At 41.5% G+C, this 19,539-nt stretch overlaps 1 protein-coding gene across 1 annotated transcript in view; it reads left to right on the top strand.

Annotated features, from left to right (window-relative positions):
* The window catches only part of bahd1 (bromo adjacent homology domain containing 1), a 185,192-nt gene that overhangs the window by 81,833 nt on the left and 83,820 nt on the right, over positions 1-19,539 (top strand). The gene's annotated exons all lie outside the window — the stretch shown is intronic.

The raw sequence follows: 19,539 nt of genomic DNA, 5'->3' as shown, positions 1-19,539 counted from the left end.
AGTGATTTGGGCTAATATCAGATCGATACAGAGTATCGGATCAGTGCCAGCCCTAGTTCTAACAGGGTTTCAGCATATTTGTGTTTTTGAACTGTTGTCTACTCAAACTAGAGTAAAGTAATGTTTACTATGGAAGCACTTCTGTAAGTCACTCTGAATAGAAGCATCTGCTAAATGCTGCAAATGTAAATGTCAATTACCATGTCAATGATAAACAAACAGTATGTAGCGATTATATGACGCTCAGCACGTGTAAAGATAAAATAAATACACTCCCCCTGTGCTGTAACTTTGTATAAAAATCTACATTATGAAAGCTTAACCAGCTCTGGTTTTAATATTGATGTTCATGTTACTGTTCAACATAACTGCCAAATTAAGCTGCTTCAACAACAACACCTAAAGTCACTGATATATACCTAGGGCCCTGCTAAATTCAAAGGAAAATGTGCTTAATTTCACGGACCTCGTTATTCAAAAATACCGGATTTCACAGATTTTTAAAGAAAAGTGCCACATTTCACTGTAGTAATGAAATGACACTCAAATCATATGATAGAAGGAATAGAAGCTACAATACACAGCACAGCCAACCTTAATAGTTGAATGTAAACCTCAGATACGAACATACTCGTCCGTGTTTTGACACGCCCCTCTCTGCCTCCACAGAATTGGTGGTTTTCCAAACTCAGTTACTCAAGTAGTGTTTTTAGCTGCTTTACACTTTGACATCTTGGACATTTAGATGAACCGATTGCAAACTAAATTGCCATAGGATTGCTTTGTGTGAGGCACTTGAATGCTACACGAATGAAAAATGTTAAATCGCTTAACACAAACCTTACAGTTTGAATTTCACAGCAAATTGCATATTACACAGGAAAAGGCTCTGCCTCTTTTTATTCTATTCTATTCTATTTATACGTTTTCCTTTAGTCTCCCAGTCATATCCAGTTACCCAGTTGTATCTCCTCTTCACTGCAGACCCTTAGGGTGCATTCACATGAAAAACATTTTTCACTTTATTCACTGCGAGCCACCGCACAAATTGTCGCTTTCTTCAGCGCTTGGCTTGAGCGGTGCGGTAAAACAGCATCAAAGTGTACCATAACATGAATCTGCATTTGTGTAAAATAACCATCAAATCCACTCTGAGAATCAGCTTCCCTGGGAGAGTGTAAAACGTGACTGAATGTACTACAGTAGCGAACAGCAGGAACAATAGGAACACCAACTGCTCATAAGTTCTCTCCACTAATGAAATTCCTTGGTTGTTTTTTTAGTACAATACGTCAGGTTAAGCTTTGTTCATGTTAAATACTGTTCAAACTCCTTTTACTACATCATATCAAACAGTTCGTCTCACAAGAGGCGCTTTGAAAAGGTCAGCAACAAACTGGGTCAGTTCAATCAGGTGAAGTTTGAGTGCAAAAATTGTGAGGCCATGGCAGCAAAAGTGTGGTGCCCCACTCAGTAAAGCGCAGCGGCAAGCTAAGCCATCTTCATAGGAAGCAATGGCACAGCCAGCGCAAAAGCGGTTTTGTCACTTCCCATGTGAATGCGCCCTTAGTCGTACCTAACACAGTAGCCACAGTAGTGTAGTAGTGTAGTAGCCAACCGCTTCTTTTCACCTATACAAATAAGTAGTCACGCACTGCTCTCCGTTATTTACCATCTCTGTGCGGATGACATCATCTAGCCAGCAGAGGCCACAATTGCAGCAGGAATAAGGAATCCCTTCGGCCCGCCCACCCTCAGACATAGCCGGTCATGTCTGTGTAGTCACCCAGCCAACCAATAGCAGTGCTGAGATTTGAACTTGAGTGCTTTTGATCTCAGCAACGGTGGGCTAGCGTGTTTGCTGCACCCAGACACCATTTTAATAAACTGCTTAATTAACAATTACATTTACAGTCTAAATTCTGAATATTTGCTCATGTTCCAATTCCTTGTTTCTACACTCACTGTCCATTTTATCAGCTCCACTTACCATATAAAAGCACTTTGTAGTTCTACAATTACTGACTGTAGTCCATCTGTTTCTCTGCATGCTTTGTTAGCCTCCTTTAATGCTGTTTTTCAATGGTCTGGACTCTCCCAGGACCACTACAGAGTAGGTATTATTTGGGTGGTGGATCATTCTCAGCACTGCAGTGACACTGACATGGTGATGGTGCGTTAGTGTGTGTTGTGCTGGTATGAGTGGATCAGACACAGCAATGCTGCTGGAGTTTTTAAACACCTCACTGTCACTGCTGGACTGAGAATAGTCCACCAACCAAAAATATCCAGCCAACAGCACCCAATGGGCAGCATCCTGTGACCACTGATATAAGTCTAGAAGATGACCAACTGAAACAGCAGCAATAGATGAGCGATCGTCTCTGACTTTACATCTACAAGGTGAAGCAACTAGGTAGGAGTGTCTAATAGAGTGGACGGTGAGTGGACACGGTATTTAAAAACTCCATCAGCGCTGCTGTGTCTTATCCACTCATACCAGCACAACACTGGTTATGTTATGTACAGTGCCTGTTTTGTGCCCAAAAAGTTCAGTTTTTTACTCAACATTGGTTCCCTCTTGCTACACTGATATTAAGGCCTAGTTTATTTAAGTGGTGCATAGATGGTTGTCCATCTAACAGGTTCTCCCATTTTAGCACAGGACTTTTAGAGCTGTTTTAGACTGAGCTCTTCCATGACCATGAAAAGGGTCTAACTATTTTGCCTAGATGGCCAAGTACAGGACAGCTCATGGTTGTTCCAGCTTTGTCTATTTTAATGCAGTCCTGGAAGCACTTTAAGCCTTTAATGATGTATATTGTTGCATCGATCTATGCCTTTGCAAAATTTGACAGCAGAAATCTATAGACAGTTCTTTGGACCTCATGGCTTGGTTTTATCCTGACAGTGCAGTGTAAATTGTGGGCATGTGTTGACCCAGGTGTGTGCCTTGATGTCCAATCAATTAAAATTGCAACAGTTGGACGCCACTTGATCTGAATGGAAAAAGCAAAGGGTCTAGAATTTTTTGGGGATTTTTCAACTCTTTGTTGTTTTCATGTTTACACCTGATCAATATGGGTGATTAAACTTAGATTGATCTGGTAAAATAGTTTTTTTTCTTCTCTATTTTTATTCATGCATTTTCTCCTATGTTCTCCCAATTTAGCGTGGTCAATCTGTCTTCTGCTGCTGGGGTATCCCTGATTGCCGTTGAGGTGGGTATATATCTGCTTATGCCTCCTTCGACCCTCTCTATCTGCTAATCAGGGTCCTTACACAACGTTTGAAGACCCCACCCACATAGTCCGGTCTTCCTGCCCAAGCAGAAACGTGTCTGCTGCAGGCACTGCCAATTATGCATGCTAGATGGTGCCCAGCCGACCGGTGGCAACGTCGAGTTTCGAACCGAGGAGTTCAGAATCTTGGCGCTGGTGTGCTAGCGGAAAATCCCGCAGCACCACCTGGGCGTGGGAAAATAGTAGTATCCATTTTAAATCAAGTCAACAACTCTGTAAGCCTGCCAAACATTAAGAGACAATGTACAATGGACATGCCCCTTACAAGTGTATGTACAATTTTGAGCTTAACAGTACATACTGTGGTTATATGCTTTACATTACATTTATATACACTGAATTAACCTCCTGGATGACCACTGGATAGAGAGGTTTTTAGGAAATAGATATAAGATATAGATATAAATGATTTAATTCATTAAAACATCCACAAGACAGCTTATCAAAAACTCATCAGAGGCTGCTTAAAACACATGCTTGTGATTTGTTTAAGGTCATATTAGCTTACTGGAGCCTTGTGGGATATCATTATCACAAAGAACAATGCCACAGTAATTATCATGTAAGAGTATGTCTTCCAGACCTTGCAATAACTTGCCCTTGGTCCAAAATGCATTAAATAACACATTAGGCAGTAGAGTGGGTCCTGCACAGTTCTGGTTCAGTTCTGACTTCTGGTCAGTGTCTGTAATGAGTTTTCATTTCAGTATGTCCTTGCTGTGTCTTGTATTTCTGCTTTGCGTCCAGTGTTTCTGGCTCTGTGAAACCTCAACCCTGATTGAAGCCATTAGTAAAAATTAATGAATGATGGATGACACTTTTGTGCTGGCACTATTTTACCACAGTTTTTGTTAAAACGACTGAGCACAGACTGTGTGTTTGGCATATTGTGGTAAATTATTGACCGAGCATATTACAGAATGATGCAGTGCTAAGCAGTTTCTCATCGCATTTGTAATGAGCAAGTAATGAGCCAATGGTGGATTAGATGCAAGCCAGTGGGGTGAAATTATTTAACTTGCAAGATTCATTAGTTTCTGTTTGCAGTTTGTAAGACTTCCTTTTTATTAAGCTGCTACACTGCATGTAGGCTGTGTGTCCTGGAGAGTTAAGTTAAAACCCTGCCCCCAAATCACAGTCTGTATACAGTGTGGCACTGGATTTTTAAGCATATTGTTTTTTATGGCACCAACAAATGCCTCTGGATGGTCAGAAACTTGCTTTAAATGGGTAGGTTGTAAGCCAATGTAATTGGTGATTTGGTTAGATATGTCAAATTAGCTCCAAGTATCAGAGGTGCTACTGGCTTGTTTGGGTACTTAACAGACACAATTGGCCGTGTCAGAAGAAGGAAAGGTCGATGCGGATTCTCCTTATCAATGCTGCAAAAAGGTGATCTTGTTGTGAGTCTGGTTGGCATAATGTGACTGTCTGTAATGTACAGCTCTCCTGTTGGGTGATGTAAGAAGCAGCTAGAGATTAGGCTGGAATTACTAAATTAAGACTCTCCCTCTTTCTCTCACCAATCTAAGGAGTTGAAGCTTAGGAGAGACCCTTGGAGTCCTTAACAATGGTTGGGCTTGAACCAAAAACCTTTTAACTGCTAGTCTAGCACCCTAAGTGCTGAGTTACCACTGCCCTACACTTAATTTTCTTAATACACATAAGCTATATACACTGAGCAGCCATAACATTAAACCCACCTCCTGGTTTCTACACACACTTGTCTGTTTTATCAGCTCCACTTACCATATAGAAGCACTTTGTAGTTTTACAATTACTGACTGTAGTCCATCTGTTTCTCTGCATACTCTCCCAGGACCACTACAGAGCAGGTATTATTTGGGTGGTGAATCATTCTCAGCACTGCAGTGACACTGACATGGTGGTGGTGTGTTAGTGTGTGTTGATGAGTGGATATGACACTGGATCAGACACCGTATAAGTGGATCAGACACCGTAGCGCTGATGGAGTTTTTAAATACTGTGTCCACTCACTGTCCACTCTATTAGACACTCCTACCTAGTTGGTCCACCTTGTAGATGTAAAGTCAGAGATGATCACTCATCTATTGATGATCATCTTTAAGATCTTCATCAGTGGTCAGAGGACGCTGCCCACAAGGCGCTGTTGGCTGAATATATTTTTGGTTGGTGGACTATTCTCAGTCCAGCAGTGACGATGAGGTGTTTAAAAACTCCATCAGTGCTGCTGTGCCTGATCCACTCATACCAGCACAACACACACTAACACACCACCACCATGTCAGTGTCACTGCTGTGCTGAGAATGATCCACCACCTAAATAATACTTACTCTGTGGTGGTCCTGTAGGGGTCCTGACCATTGAAGAACAGGGTGAAAGTAGGCTAACAAAGTGTGTAGAGAAACAGATGGACTAAATTCAGTAATTGTAGAACTACAAAGTGCTTCTATATGGTAAGTGGAGCTGATAAAATGGACAGTGAGTGTAGAAACAAGAAAGTGGTCATAATGTTATGCTTGATCGGTGTATTTCTCCTTCATTTCAGAAAAGGCTTACAGGCTTTACACCAGAGACTGACAAAGCAACTGGCAACTATTAATTTACTGTTTACTATCAAACATAAGATACAGTCTACACACCCGTTAAAATGCCAGGTGTTTGTGCTGTAAAGAATCAGACCAAGATCATTTGTTTCAGATTTATATCCACCTTTAATGCCACTTTTAATTTGTGAATTCGATTAAAATTCGATCTGGGATTAAAAATAAAAAAGCTAAAATAATGTGCACCAGTATGAACCAATCACATTCAAACTCATGTTAAACAGCCAATGACACCTGCCAGCAATTAAAGTGATTGATTATCCACATATAAAGTTCAGCTGTTCTAGTAGGATTTTCCTGACAATTACTTAGTTACATCTTAGCGCAAATGCCACAGTCCGCGAAGAGCTTATGGAATCTAAAAGGAATCTCATTGTTAAACAGTATCAGTCAGGAGAAGGGTACAAAAATTACCAGAACATTACATATACCATGGAACACAGTGAAGACGATCATCAACAAATGGAAAAATATGACACAACAGTGATGTCTCTCCAATAAGACAAGAAGAAAACTGGTCCATGAGGCTGCCAAGATGCTTACAGCAACATTAAAGGAGCTGTGGGTTGTGTAATACATGTGACAACAATCTCCTATATTCTTCATATGTCTGGGCTATGGAGTAGGGTTGCAAGAAAAACATCCAAGCCTGGCAACATTTAGCAGAAACCTTCATCAGATCCACCAAAAGCATGTTGGAAATGTGTTATGGTCGGATGAGACCAAGGTTAAACTTTTTGGCTATAATAAGGTATGTTTGACACAAAAACCAAAAGAACAACATACCCACAGTGAAGCATGGTGGTGGAAGCATTATGTTTTGAGGTTTTTCTTCAGCCGGAAATGGGGCTTTAGTCAAGGTGGAGGGGTGTGACATGGTGGTGGTGTGTTAGTGTGTGTTGTGCTGGTATGAGTGGATCAGACCCAGCAATGCTGATGGAGTTTTTAAACACCTCACAGTCGCTGCTGGACTAAGAATAGTCCACCAACCAAAAACATCCAGTCAGTAGTGCCCCGTGGGCAGCGTCCTGTGACCACGATGAAGGTCTAGAAGATGACCAACTCAAACAGCAACAATAGACGAGCGATCGTCTCTGACTTTACATTTACAAGGTGAACCAAATAGGTAGGAGTGTCTAATAGAGTGGACAGTGAGTGGACATGGTATTTAAAAATTCCAGCAGCGCTGCTGTGTCTGATCCACTCGTACCAGCACAACACACACTTAACACATTACCACAATGTCATTGTAACTGCAGTGCTGAGAATGATCCACCACCTAAATAATACCTGCTCTGTGGGGGTCCTGACCATTGAATAACAGGGTGAAAGCAGGCTAAAAAAGTATGTAGAGAAATAGATGGACTACAGTCAGTAATTGTACTACTACAAAGTGCTCCTATATGGTAAGTGGAGCTGATAAAATAGACAGTGTGTAGAAACAAAGAGGTGGTTTTAATGTTATGGCTGATCAGTGTACAATGTATGTACCATCACAGTGCTGTAGGACTGCAGTTATGAGTAATACCATTAAGAGAAAAGTTGTGACTTATTTATAGCTCGTAACTTTTGTGCATTAAGCCACTTGAAGCTTTTTTGACATTAAGAGTCTGAAATGTTTTACAAAAGATTAGCTTTCGCTGCTGCCTGTTTACTCCCGGCTTCTTTGTTTGATGGAGAGCGAAGAACATCCTACTGTTCTGACGAACAATAAAAGCTCAGGGCTTTCCGACGTTTCTGTCAGGCTGCTCTCACACACATCTGAGTAAGCAGATCACAGTTTTTATAAAATTATAAAAATGTGTTTAAAGTGTAATAAAAACTAGAAATGAAATGCTTTTGATTTTTCATATTATAAAGACAACGAATTACCTTATATGAAATTACATTAAACTTTATGCCAGTTAAAACTGGTCCATTTTCTGATTTTGCTGGTGCCTTGAAGACCAAAAATCCCACTATTACACCCACTGTGAATCTGAAACGTCTATAACACTATGTTCAATTAGACAACATGATTCAACCACAACCAATACTAACTGATGTACAGTGGGGTCAAAAAGTATTTAGTCAGCCACTGATTGTGCAAGTTCTCCTACTTAGAAAGATGAGAGAGGTCTGTAATTTTCATTATAGGTACACTTCAACTATGAGAGACAAAATGAGAAAAAAAAATCCAGGAAATCACATTGTAGGATTTTTAAAGAATTTATTTGTAAATTATGGTGGAAAATAAGTATTTGGTCAATAAGAAACAAGCAAGATTTCTGGCTCTCACAGACCTGTAACTTCTTCTTTAAGAACCTCTTCTGTCCTCCACTCATTACCTGTATTAATGGCACCTGTTTGACCTCGTTATCTGTATAAAAGACACCTGTCCACAGCCTCAAACAGTCAGACTCCAAACTCAACCATGGCCAAGACCAAAGAGCTGTCGAAGGACACCAGGAAGAAAATTGTAGACCTGCACCAGGCTGGGAAGAGTAAATCTACAATAGGCAAGCAGGTTGGTGTGAATAAATCAACTGTGGGAGCAATTGTAAGAAAATGGAAGACATACAAGACCATTGATAATGTCCCTTGGGGTCAAGATCTCATCCCGTGGGGTCAAAATGATCATGAGAACGGTGAGCAAAAATCCCAGAACTACACAGAGGGACCTGATGAATGACCTGCAGAGAGCTGGGACCAAAGTAACAAAGGCTACCATCAGTAAACACACTACGCCGAGAGGGACACAAATCCTGCGGTGCCAGGCGTGTCCCCCTGCTTAAGCCAGTACATGTCCAGGCCCATCTGAAGTTTGCCAGAGAGCATATGGATGATCCAGAAGAGGATTGGGAGAATATCATGTGGTCAGATGAAACCAAAATGGTACTTTTTGGTAAAAACTCAAATCGTCGTGTTTGGAGGAAGAAGAATGCTGAGTTGCACCATACCTACTGTGAAGCATGGGGGTGGAAACATCATGCTTTGGGGCTGTTTTTCTGCAAAGGGGACAGGACGACTGATCCGTGTTAAGGGAAGAATGAACGGGGCCATGTATCGTGAGATTTTAAGCCAAAACCTCCTTCCATCAGTGAGAGCATTGAAGATGGAACGTGGCTGGGTCTTCCAGCATGACAATGATCCCAAACACACCGCTCGGTGTGTTGCCCAGCGACAGCCCCAAAACATCACTGCTCTAGAGGAGATCTGCATGGAGGAATGGGCCAAAATACCAGCTACAGTGTGTGCAAACCTGGTGAAGACTTACAGGAAACGTTTGACCTCCGTCATTGCCAACAAAGGTTATGTTACAAAGTATTGAGTTGAACTTTTGTTATTGACCAAATACTTATTTTCCACCATAATTTACAAATAAATTCTTTAAAAATCCTACAATGTGATTTCCTGGATTTTTTTTTCTCATTTTGTCTCTCATAGTTGAAGTGTACCTATGATGAAAATTACAGACCTCTCTAATCTTTCTAAGTAGGAGAACTTGCACAATCAGTGGCTGACTAAATACTTTTTGGCCCCACTGTATACACTGATCAGCCATAACATTAAATCCACCTTCTTGTTTTTACACTCACTGTCCATTTTATGAGCTTCACTTACCATATAAAAGCACTTTGTAGTTCTACAATTACTGACTGTAGTCCATCTGTTTCTCTGCATGCTTTGTTAGCCCCCTTTCATGCTGTTCTTCAGGACTTGCTGGTCAGGACTCTCCCAGGACCACTACAGAGCATTTATTATTTAGGTGGTGGATCACTCTCAGCACTGCAGTGACAATGACATGGTGGTGGTGTGTTAGTGTGTGTTGTGCTGGTATGAGTGGATCAGACACAGCAATGCTGCTGGAGTTTTTAAACACCTCACTGTCACTGCTGGACTGAGAATAGTCCACCAACCAAAAATATCCAGCCAACAGCGCCCCATGGGCAGCATCCTGTGACCACTGATGAAGGTCTAGAAGATGACCAACTCAAACAGCAGCAATAGATGAGCGATCATCTCTGACTTTACTACAAGGTGGACCAACTAGGTAGGAGTGTCTAATAGAGTGGACAGTGAGTGGACATGGTATTTTAAAAACTCCAGCAGCACTGCTGTGTGTGATCCACTCATACCAGCACAACACACACTAACACACCAGCACCATGTCAGTGTCACTGCAGTGCTAAGAATGATCCACCACCTAATAATACTAAATAATAATAGAACAGGGTGAAAGTATGTAGAGAAACAGATGGACTACAGTCAGTAATTGTAGAACTACAAAGTGCTCCTATATGGTAAGTGGAGCTGATAAAATGAACAGTGAGTATAAAAACAAGGAGGTGGTTTTAATGTTATGGCTGATCGGTGTAAAATCCACTATATAAAAGCACACTGCATTGGCCTGTACCTCAGTGAGTTCAGACCTTATTTCCATTAAACACCTTTAAGTTGGATTGGAACTCAGATTGTGAGTGAGGTCTTCTTGCCCATCAAGATCTTACAAATGCTTGTTTGACTGAAAAGGCAAACATACTTAAATCTTGTGGACAGTCTTGGGGACTTCCTTAATGTCTTTCATTGTCTTTGGTTTTGGAACAGGATGTCCAACAAGTTAATGATCAGATGCCCTCATACTTCTGCCCTATAGTGTACAAGGACTTGTACAAGGACTATAGTGATTTTTTGGACTTGATTTATTTAATCTGTGCAATGTGTGGCTACAGAAACATGAACTGTATAGTTAGGTGTGATTTGCTATGAGGGTTATTAACGTTTAAAAAGATTTCTAAAAGTGGTAATTAAAAATGTGGGGAAGAGAGAGAATTGGCTGCATCTTTCTGGTAAATTACTTCAGCATCATGTAATTATTTTACCCCATGGACTGACCCTTAATATACTCAGTTTTTCACACTTAATTAGATACTAAAGAGGTATAATTGCTTGGGGGTTAATGTACTTACTAAATAAAATGCCTTAAATTATATTTTCTGTTTAATTAAAAGAAAAAAAAACTTGAACTTCCTAATAAATAGCAATTTGATTTGTTTATGTTATTTAAACAGCAGCTTCATCCTCTTCAGAGTAGCTGTAGGTCCGACACCACCCAGACACACTGGGCACAAATCTATCTCAGAGCACTAACTATACGTACACGTTCACTCACTTACACCCAGGGGCAATTAGGCAATTTAACCTTCTTTCTGTTTTAAGAGGTTGGAGAAAATAGTGACCAAAGGCCAGAACCAAAACTGATTTCTAGGATCCATGTCTATCCACCCTGAAGGCGTCAAGTCATTGGAGGGCAACACACACTAACAGATTTACACCCAGAGCAGCCAGTCCTCTTTTTGTTTGGTTGTGAGAGGTGGCAGAAAACCAGATTACCTGGACAAAACCATGTACAAATGAAGAAAACATGCCAAACATTACACATACAGTCTTGTGTGAAAGCTTAGACACACTAGGGTAAATTCCTGACATAGGGTACACTCACTCACTGTCTTAACCGCTTTTCAAATTGGTGGGGGGGTTGCTAGAGCCTATCCCAGCTTTTCAGTGGGAGCAAGGCACACAGTAAAGCCCTGGACGGGGCGCCAGTCCATCGCAGGGCAGACACACCAACACATACACACACCCATTCTCCTCTAGGGCAATTCACTGTCTCCAATTAACCTGACTGCATGTTTTTGGACTGTGGGAGAAAACCGGAGCTCCCAGAGGAAACATAGGGTATATCATGGATATATTTCAAAACCATGACCATTCAACATGATTTGGATTTGTACTCCTCTTTGTGGATAGCACAACACCCACTCTTCAAGAAAGGCTTTTCAGAAGATTTTTGAGTATGGCTATAGGATTTTGTGCCCATTTAGTCTAAAGAACATTTTTGAGATCAGGTACTGATGTGGCCTGATTCACAATTAACGTTGCCTTGTGATGGACTGGTGACCTGTACATGGTGTTTCCTACCCCTTGCTCATCAAATTGGACCCACTGTGACACTGAATAGGATTAAACAGTGGTAAAACAGACAGTGAATGAATACATGAATCAACAAATTAATGAATCATTGAACAATTAATTTGTTTCAAGTTGTTTAATGGAGTTGATGTCATTGTTCTGTTCTGCCTACCTTCTTTATCCACCTCGCTTTGTGAAAAGTCATGCTTGATTGCTTCCAGAACTGTCGCCACAAGTCGGAAGCATATAGCTGATTTTATACAGCACTTGGGTGGTGCAGCAGTGTTTAATTCTAGCCCACCACCACTGAGATTCAAACCCGGAGCTATTGACTTGCTGGGCATTTCACAGACATGATTGGCTATGTCTGAAAGATTGTCAGTGGATTGGCGCCCTTTTCATGGTATTCCTGCATTGCACATAGTGAAGCCAGGCCCTCTGCCACCCTGACCAGCATAAATCAGTTGATTGAAATGAAGTAAAGATTTAATATGTGTATTAGTAATGAGTGTGGTTAAAATGACTGAACTAAATATTAGAAAGGGTGTCTTATAGTATACTGTATTTTCTTTTAGAAAATCAACAAAATAGAGGCCGCTTAGGTGGTGCAGCTGGAACACCAGGGCTGGGATCTCAAATACATCGTATCGAGTCTCAGCTCTGCCTGCTGCCTGGGCTGAGCAGCCACATGAACGACGATTGGCCTGTTGTTCAGATAGGGGTGGGATATTAAGCCGGATAGGGACTCTCTCATAACTAATGCAATTATGACCTCTGCTGGCTGATTGATGGTGCCTGCAGAGAGACGGGGAAAAGAGTGCTGTCAGGGTGTGTCTCTGCGTACACAGTGCTGATCCGCATTGCACTCGTCAAAGTGAAGGTGATAAAATGCATACGGCTTCTGCCCACGTGTCGGAGGGGGCATGGGTTAGCTTAGTTCTCCTTAATCAGAGCGGGGATCAGCATTGGTAGCAATCAGACATGCTAAAAGGGAGAAAAAGGGGAGAAAATGCATAAAGAAAATAACAAAACATAAAACATGACCAGTGGTGTGCAAATTCATTTATTTAACTGTACAGTGACCAGATGCAGCTTGAACCCAGGACCCCAGCACCTCGATGCTTTGTGGCACCAACTCTATAGCTCTGCTATTGTGCCACTCTGACCTTCAGTACAGTAATCAGTAAGCTTTATGATAATGATATTTATGATATTTATGATAATGTACAATAATAATAAAGGTTTATATCAGTGCTGCATAGACCTAGGTAACTGGAAACCATAAAACAATAAAAGCAATGTTTTTCACAACTAATATTTGGTTCCTCAATTGATTTGATACTTACGTCAAAGGTAATTAAATACACACATAGTTGGATCATCCAAGTGGCCACATTTAAAATTGAAGCAATGTGTGTTTAAAGCCCCAGTCTGATAACCACTGCTGTATATAGCACATTATGATAATGAAATAAATTCTTCATATCAGAGCTACCTGGTCAGATAAATTATTAAATTGTAAGTGAACATTACTAGATTTATACAGCTGCAATTTCACCTCACTGGATAGAGCTTCACTAAATCAGATTAATAACTGACTCATATAAACTCAGAGGTGTCCTGTAATCAGATCACTAAAGTGCATGAAACCTCATTTTTACTATAATCGGATTTCTTGTAGTTATCTGATTATTACGTAGGTTTACATAAGTAAATCTGTGTGGTGGAAATTAAAAGCATCTTGAATGCATAATTGTAGTCACAATGTGAAATTATACTTTTACTCTTTATATACACCGATCAGCCATAACATTAAAACCACCTTCTTGTTTCTACACTCACTGTCCATTTTATCAGCTTCACTTACCATATAGAAGCACTTTGAAGTTCTACAATTACTGACTGTAGTCCATCTGTTTTCTACATACTTTTTGAGCCTGCTTTCACCCTGTTCTTCAATGGTCAGGACCCCCACAGGACCACCACAGATCAAGTATTATTTAGGTGGTGGATGATTCTCAGCACTGCAGTGACACAGACATGGTGCTGGTGTGTTAGTGTGTATTGTGCTGGTATGAGTGGATCACACACAGCAGCGCTGCTGTAGTTTTTAAATACCGTGTCCACTCACTGTTCACTCTATTAAACACTCCTACCTAGTTGGTCCACCTTGTAGATGTAAAGTCAGAGACGATCGCTCATCTATTGCTGCTGTTTGAGTTGGTCATCTTCTAGACCTTCATCAGTGGTCACAAGACGCTGCCCACGGGGCGCTGTTGGCCGGATGTTTTTGGTTGGTGGACTATTCTCAGTCCAGCAGTGACAGTGAGGTGTTTGAACACTCCATCAGCATTTCTGTGTCTTATCCACTCATACCAGCACAACACACACTAACACACCACCACCATGTCAGTGTCACTGCAGTGCTGAGAATGATCCACCACCTAAATAATACCTGCTCTGTAGGGGTCCTGACCATTGAAGAACAGGGTGAAAGTAGGCTAACAAAGCATACAGAGAAACAGATGGACTACAGTCAGTAAGTGCTTCTATATGGTAGGTGGAGCTGATAAAATGGCAGTGAGTGTAGAAACAAGGAGGTGGCTTTAATGTTATGGCTGATCAGTGTATACACATCAATGCCGTTCTTTTCTTTGCAAATCCCAGCTTTCTTTGGAAGCTGAGGTCAGAGTGCAGGGCCAGCCATTATCTTCTTCTTTTCCTTGGCCTTTTATCCCGTTCGGTTGCGGGGTCGGCTCTCGGCGGATCATGATCCGCGCATCGATTTGGCACAATTTTTACTCTGGATGCCCCTCCTGACACAACTTTCCCTATTTTATCCGGGCTTGGGACCAGCATTACAATGTACTGGTTTGTGCATCTAGCGGCTAGGTATCTATAGGACAATTCAGTGTTTCCAATTAGCCTGGTGGCATGTTTTTGGACTGTGGGAGGAAACCCACGCAGACACGGGGAGAACATGCAAACTCCGCACAGAAAGGACCCGGACCGCCCCACCTGGGGATCGAACCCAGGACCTTCTTGTTGTGAGGCGACAGTGCTACCCACTAAGCCACCGTGCCGCCAGGGCCAGCCATTATATTCCCCCTAAAAATAAGAGGGTTAAGGATCGTGCTCAAGGGCCCAACAGTAGCTCTTATCCTTTGGTCAGCATATGTCCAGTGGCCAAAATAACAGACTTAGCAGAGGAACCACCACACTTATAAGCCTTTTTTCACCATTACAGGACACTACCCAACAGGGTATGTTGGGTATGTTCATGCTTGTTTTTAATTATTTTAATATTTATAAGTGTTACGTAACAAGCATAGTGGTTCCCCAACAAACACATTTGCTAATCGGTTGGCACTAATGTAACATTCGTTTAGTAATAATGTCAAATGTGAAAAAATTTTTGTGTCTACTTCATATGAACCTTGTGGTGAAAAGTTGTAGTTGTGTATCCTGTGGGTTGGTGCCAACATAACCAACAATTTACATTTCGTCCACCTTTCCTTCCACACGGTGCTACTTAAGCTGTGCCCAACTCTCTGAAACAAAGTGGCAATTTTTTTTAGATGTTAAAAATTAAAATTTTATGAAACATTTAATTTGTTGCTGCTCAGGTGGTGCAGCGGTAAAATACACTAGCACACCAGAGCTGGGATCTTGAATACATCGTATTGAATCTTGGCTCTGCCATCAGTCTGAGATGGGCGGCCACATGAACAACAATTGGCTGTTGTTCAGGGATGGGAAAGCCAGACCAGGGTTCCTCATAACCTCTGCTGGCTGATTGGTGGCGCCTGTGCAGAGTTGGGGAATGATGCTGATCAGGGTGTGGCTCTCCGCGCACAAGTCTGGTCTGCATATGAACTCGCCTCATGCAGGTGAAACGAGCTAGTCGGTACTGCTCACGTGTTGAAGGGGGCATGTGTTTGTTGCAAACCTTCTCAGTCAGCAGTGGAGGTGAAGTGTAACACAACCAGGGTAATTTGATACAACTAGATTAGGGAAGAAAATATGGGGAAAAATCGTAAAAAAAAAAAAGAGGACAAAAATGTAATTTGTTGTAACTTCATTGTAACAGCATTATTTAAAAATAATAATGCGATAACAATGCTTTTACTTAAAAAGTTATACGTTAACATAGTTACAGTATAGTTATAGTATACTGTAATAATAGTATTTCCCCCCCCAAGGGAAATGATAGGAACAAATTATTTACACAATATGATGCATAAGACACACAAAACCCACATACCTACTTTCTAAAGGTAAACCAGACCCCCGCTTACAATACAATACATATAACTACAGGGAAATCTTCACCTCAGCTCCCCCCAAAAAGCTTAAATTCTTAGAAGCACTAGGGCTTAAAAACGACATATAAGAGAGAAAATCAATTAAACTCTAAACCTCACAGTTATTCAAACAACACCCTAATCTCTATGTACACAAGTCAAAAAACATATTACCCCCCCCCCCACACACACTTTTACTTTTTAAAGACATAACCTATTATTCAGCCATGATAAAAGCAATAGCAGCTGTCATGGCGTTGAGAATCAAACAACATTACACCTTGCATATTCTCTGTAACATTTACAGTGTATCACAAAAGTGAGTACACCCCTCACATTTCTGCAAATATTTTATTATATCTTTTCATGGGACAACACTATAGAAATAAAACTTGGATATAACTTAGAGTAGTCAGTGTACAACTTGTATAGCAGTGTAGATTTACTGTCTTCTGAAAATAACTCAACACACAGCCATTAATGTCTAAATGGCTGGCAACATAAGTGAGTACACCCCACAGTGAACATGTCTAAATTGTGCCCAAAGTGTCAATACTTTGTGTGACCACCATTATTATCCAGCACTGCCTTAACCCTCCTGGGCATGGAATTCACCAGAGCTGCACAGGTTGCTACTGGAATCCTCTTCCACTCCTCCATGATGACATCACGGAGCTGGTGGATGTTAGACACCTTGAACTCCTCCACCTTCCACTTGAGGATGCGCCACAGGTGCTCAATTGGGTTTAGTCCATCACCTTTACCTTCAGCTTCCTCAGCAAGGCAGTTGTCATCTTGGAGGTTGTGTTTGGGGTCGTTATCCTGTTGGAAAACTGCCATGAGGCCCAGTTTTCGAAGGGAGGGGATCATGCTCTGTTTCAGAATGTCACAGTACATGTTGGAATTCATGTTTCCCTCAATGAACTGCAGCTCCCCAGTGCCAGCAACACTCATGCAGCCCAAGACCATGATGCTACCATCACCATGCTTGGCTGTAGGCAAGATACAGTTGTCTTGGTACTTCTCACCAGGGCGCCGCCACACATGCTGGACACCATCTGAGCCAAACAAGTTTATCTTGGTCTCGTCAGACCACAGGGCATTCCAGTAATCCATGTTCTTGGACTGCTTGTCTTCAGCAAACTGTTTGTGGGCTTTCTTGTGCGTCAGCTTCCTTCTGGGATGACGACCATGCAGACCGAGTTGATGCAGTGTGCGGCGTATGGTCTGAGCACTGACAGGCTGACCTCCCACGTCTTCAACCTCTGCAGCAATGCTGGCAGCACTCATGTGTCTATTTTTTAAAGCCAACCTCTGGATATGACGCCGAACACGTGGACTCAACTTCTTTGGTCGACCCTGGCGAAGCCTGTTCCGAGTGGAACCTGTCCTGGAAAACCGCTGTATGACCTTGGCCACCATGCTGTAGCTCACTTTCAGGGTGTTAGCAATCTTCTTATAGCCCAGGCCATCTTTGTGGAGAGCAACAATTCTAATTCTCACATCCTCAGAGAGTTCTTTGCCATGAGATGCCATGTTGAATATCCAGTGGCCAGTATGAGAGAATTGTACCCAAAACACCAAATTTAACAGCCCTGCTCCCCATTTACACCTGGGACCTTGACACATGACATCAGGGAGGGACAACGACACATTTGGGCACAATTTGGACATGTTCACTGTGGGGTGTACTCACTTATGTTGCCAGCTATTTAGACATTAATGGCTGTGTGTTGAGTTATTTTCAGAAGACAGTAAATCTACACTGCTATACAAGCTGTACACTGACTACTCTAAGTTATATCCAAGTTTCATGTCTATAGTGTTGTCCCATGAAAAGGTATAATGAAATATTTGCAGAAATGTGAGGGGTGTACTCACTTTTGTGATACACTGTATTTAAAGGACCTGTTTTAAATCAAGTGGACTTGTTAGGATTGTTTTAATTGTCGGCATCTTTAAGACATAAAATGTACTTTTATGCCATTTCTAAATGGCGTATTGTAGAACATTGCTGGGTTTTAAAAAAGCAGACAAGAACGCTGCAAAACTAATAACTTGATAAGTGTTTCATTTCACCCGTCTAGCTACATTATTATAAAACGGATAGTTCCGGTCCTAAAATCTGATTGGCTGAGCCGCGTTCGAAGCCGTTGTAAAATCCCCGATATACGCACACCTTTGACCACCTCACATCATTCCATATTAATACGCCACTGAAAAGAAAAAGAAAATGTTATGTTCGCCCTCATGTTGCCTAGCAACACTGTTAACGGACTACATGATTTCGCGGAAGAATGCTTTTTGTAAGTGTTTTTGTAAATAAAAACATTTATAAATTGAACATTGTTGTATTTTATTATAATTTATGTTGACCGCGTTTTATAAAAGCAATAAGCCACTCGAGACCGTGCGTTACTGCTATGATTTTATCATGGGGAAAGACGTTTTAAACATTGCATATTTCTATACTGAACAGTACACGAAAGCAGTACGCGAGAGCAGGTAGTGTGTCTGAATATGTAGTATTTATTTAACAGTATGCGAAAAGTACCCAGATGACCTACTGCATGGGCAGCCATTTTTGAGTATGCAAACACAGCACACTTGCTGTCTGATAATCTATCCCATAATTCAACTGGAGCTGCAAAGGCGTTTGATCAGTTACAACCCTGAATAACGTTATGAGTAGCTTTGTGGAGAATGACTTAATTTTGTCTGATTTTAAAATTGTTATAACTGTGGCGATGTGACGTAATGCATCACATGACATTGGTAATATGGCAGGCATAGTACGTCTGAGGTTGCGTGCATATTGCACACTTGTGTGCATTTACGATTACATTTTCGGCATTTAGCAGACGCTCTTATCCAGATTGACTTACAGATGTGCTTCCATAGTAAACTTTACCTTACTGTGGGTTTATTTATTTATTTTATTTTTTTCAAGAAATGAATGAGTGTTAGTAAGTAAGTACAAGTCAGCTTAAGTGCTTAGTAAAGAGATGGGTTTTTTATGTTCGGACAGACAGAGGAAGTTCCTCCCACCACTTGGGTGCATGTACAGAAAAGAGCTTTGATGCTTGTCTTCCTTGAGTTCTGGGTGGAGGATCAAGTCGAGCGAGACTAGTGGCTCGGAGGTTGCGTGGTACAGAACGGGGTTTGATTAGACCTGGAAGGTAGCTTGAGGCAGGTCAATTTTTGGCTTTGTAGGTGAGCATCAGTGTTTTAACCTGAATGCGTGCGGCTACAGGACGCCAGTGAAGAGAACGCAGCACTGGGGTGACGTGGCAGTGTTTAGTGTGGCAGTGTGTACTGAAAGAGCGTACTGCTCTACCGGCCGAGCAGTGTGCACCTCCTCCAATTTAGTACGTATTGTTTAAGTATGCGAT

The sequence above is a fragment of the Trichomycterus rosablanca genome, chromosome 13 (genome assembly GCF_030014385.1).
Source record: "Trichomycterus rosablanca isolate fTriRos1 chromosome 13, fTriRos1.hap1, whole genome shotgun sequence".
NCBI lineage: Eukaryota > Metazoa > Chordata > Actinopteri > Siluriformes > Trichomycteridae > Trichomycterus > Trichomycterus rosablanca.
The sequence above is the reverse complement of the archived record's forward strand: the minus strand, read 5'-3'. Positions and strand labels throughout refer to the sequence as shown.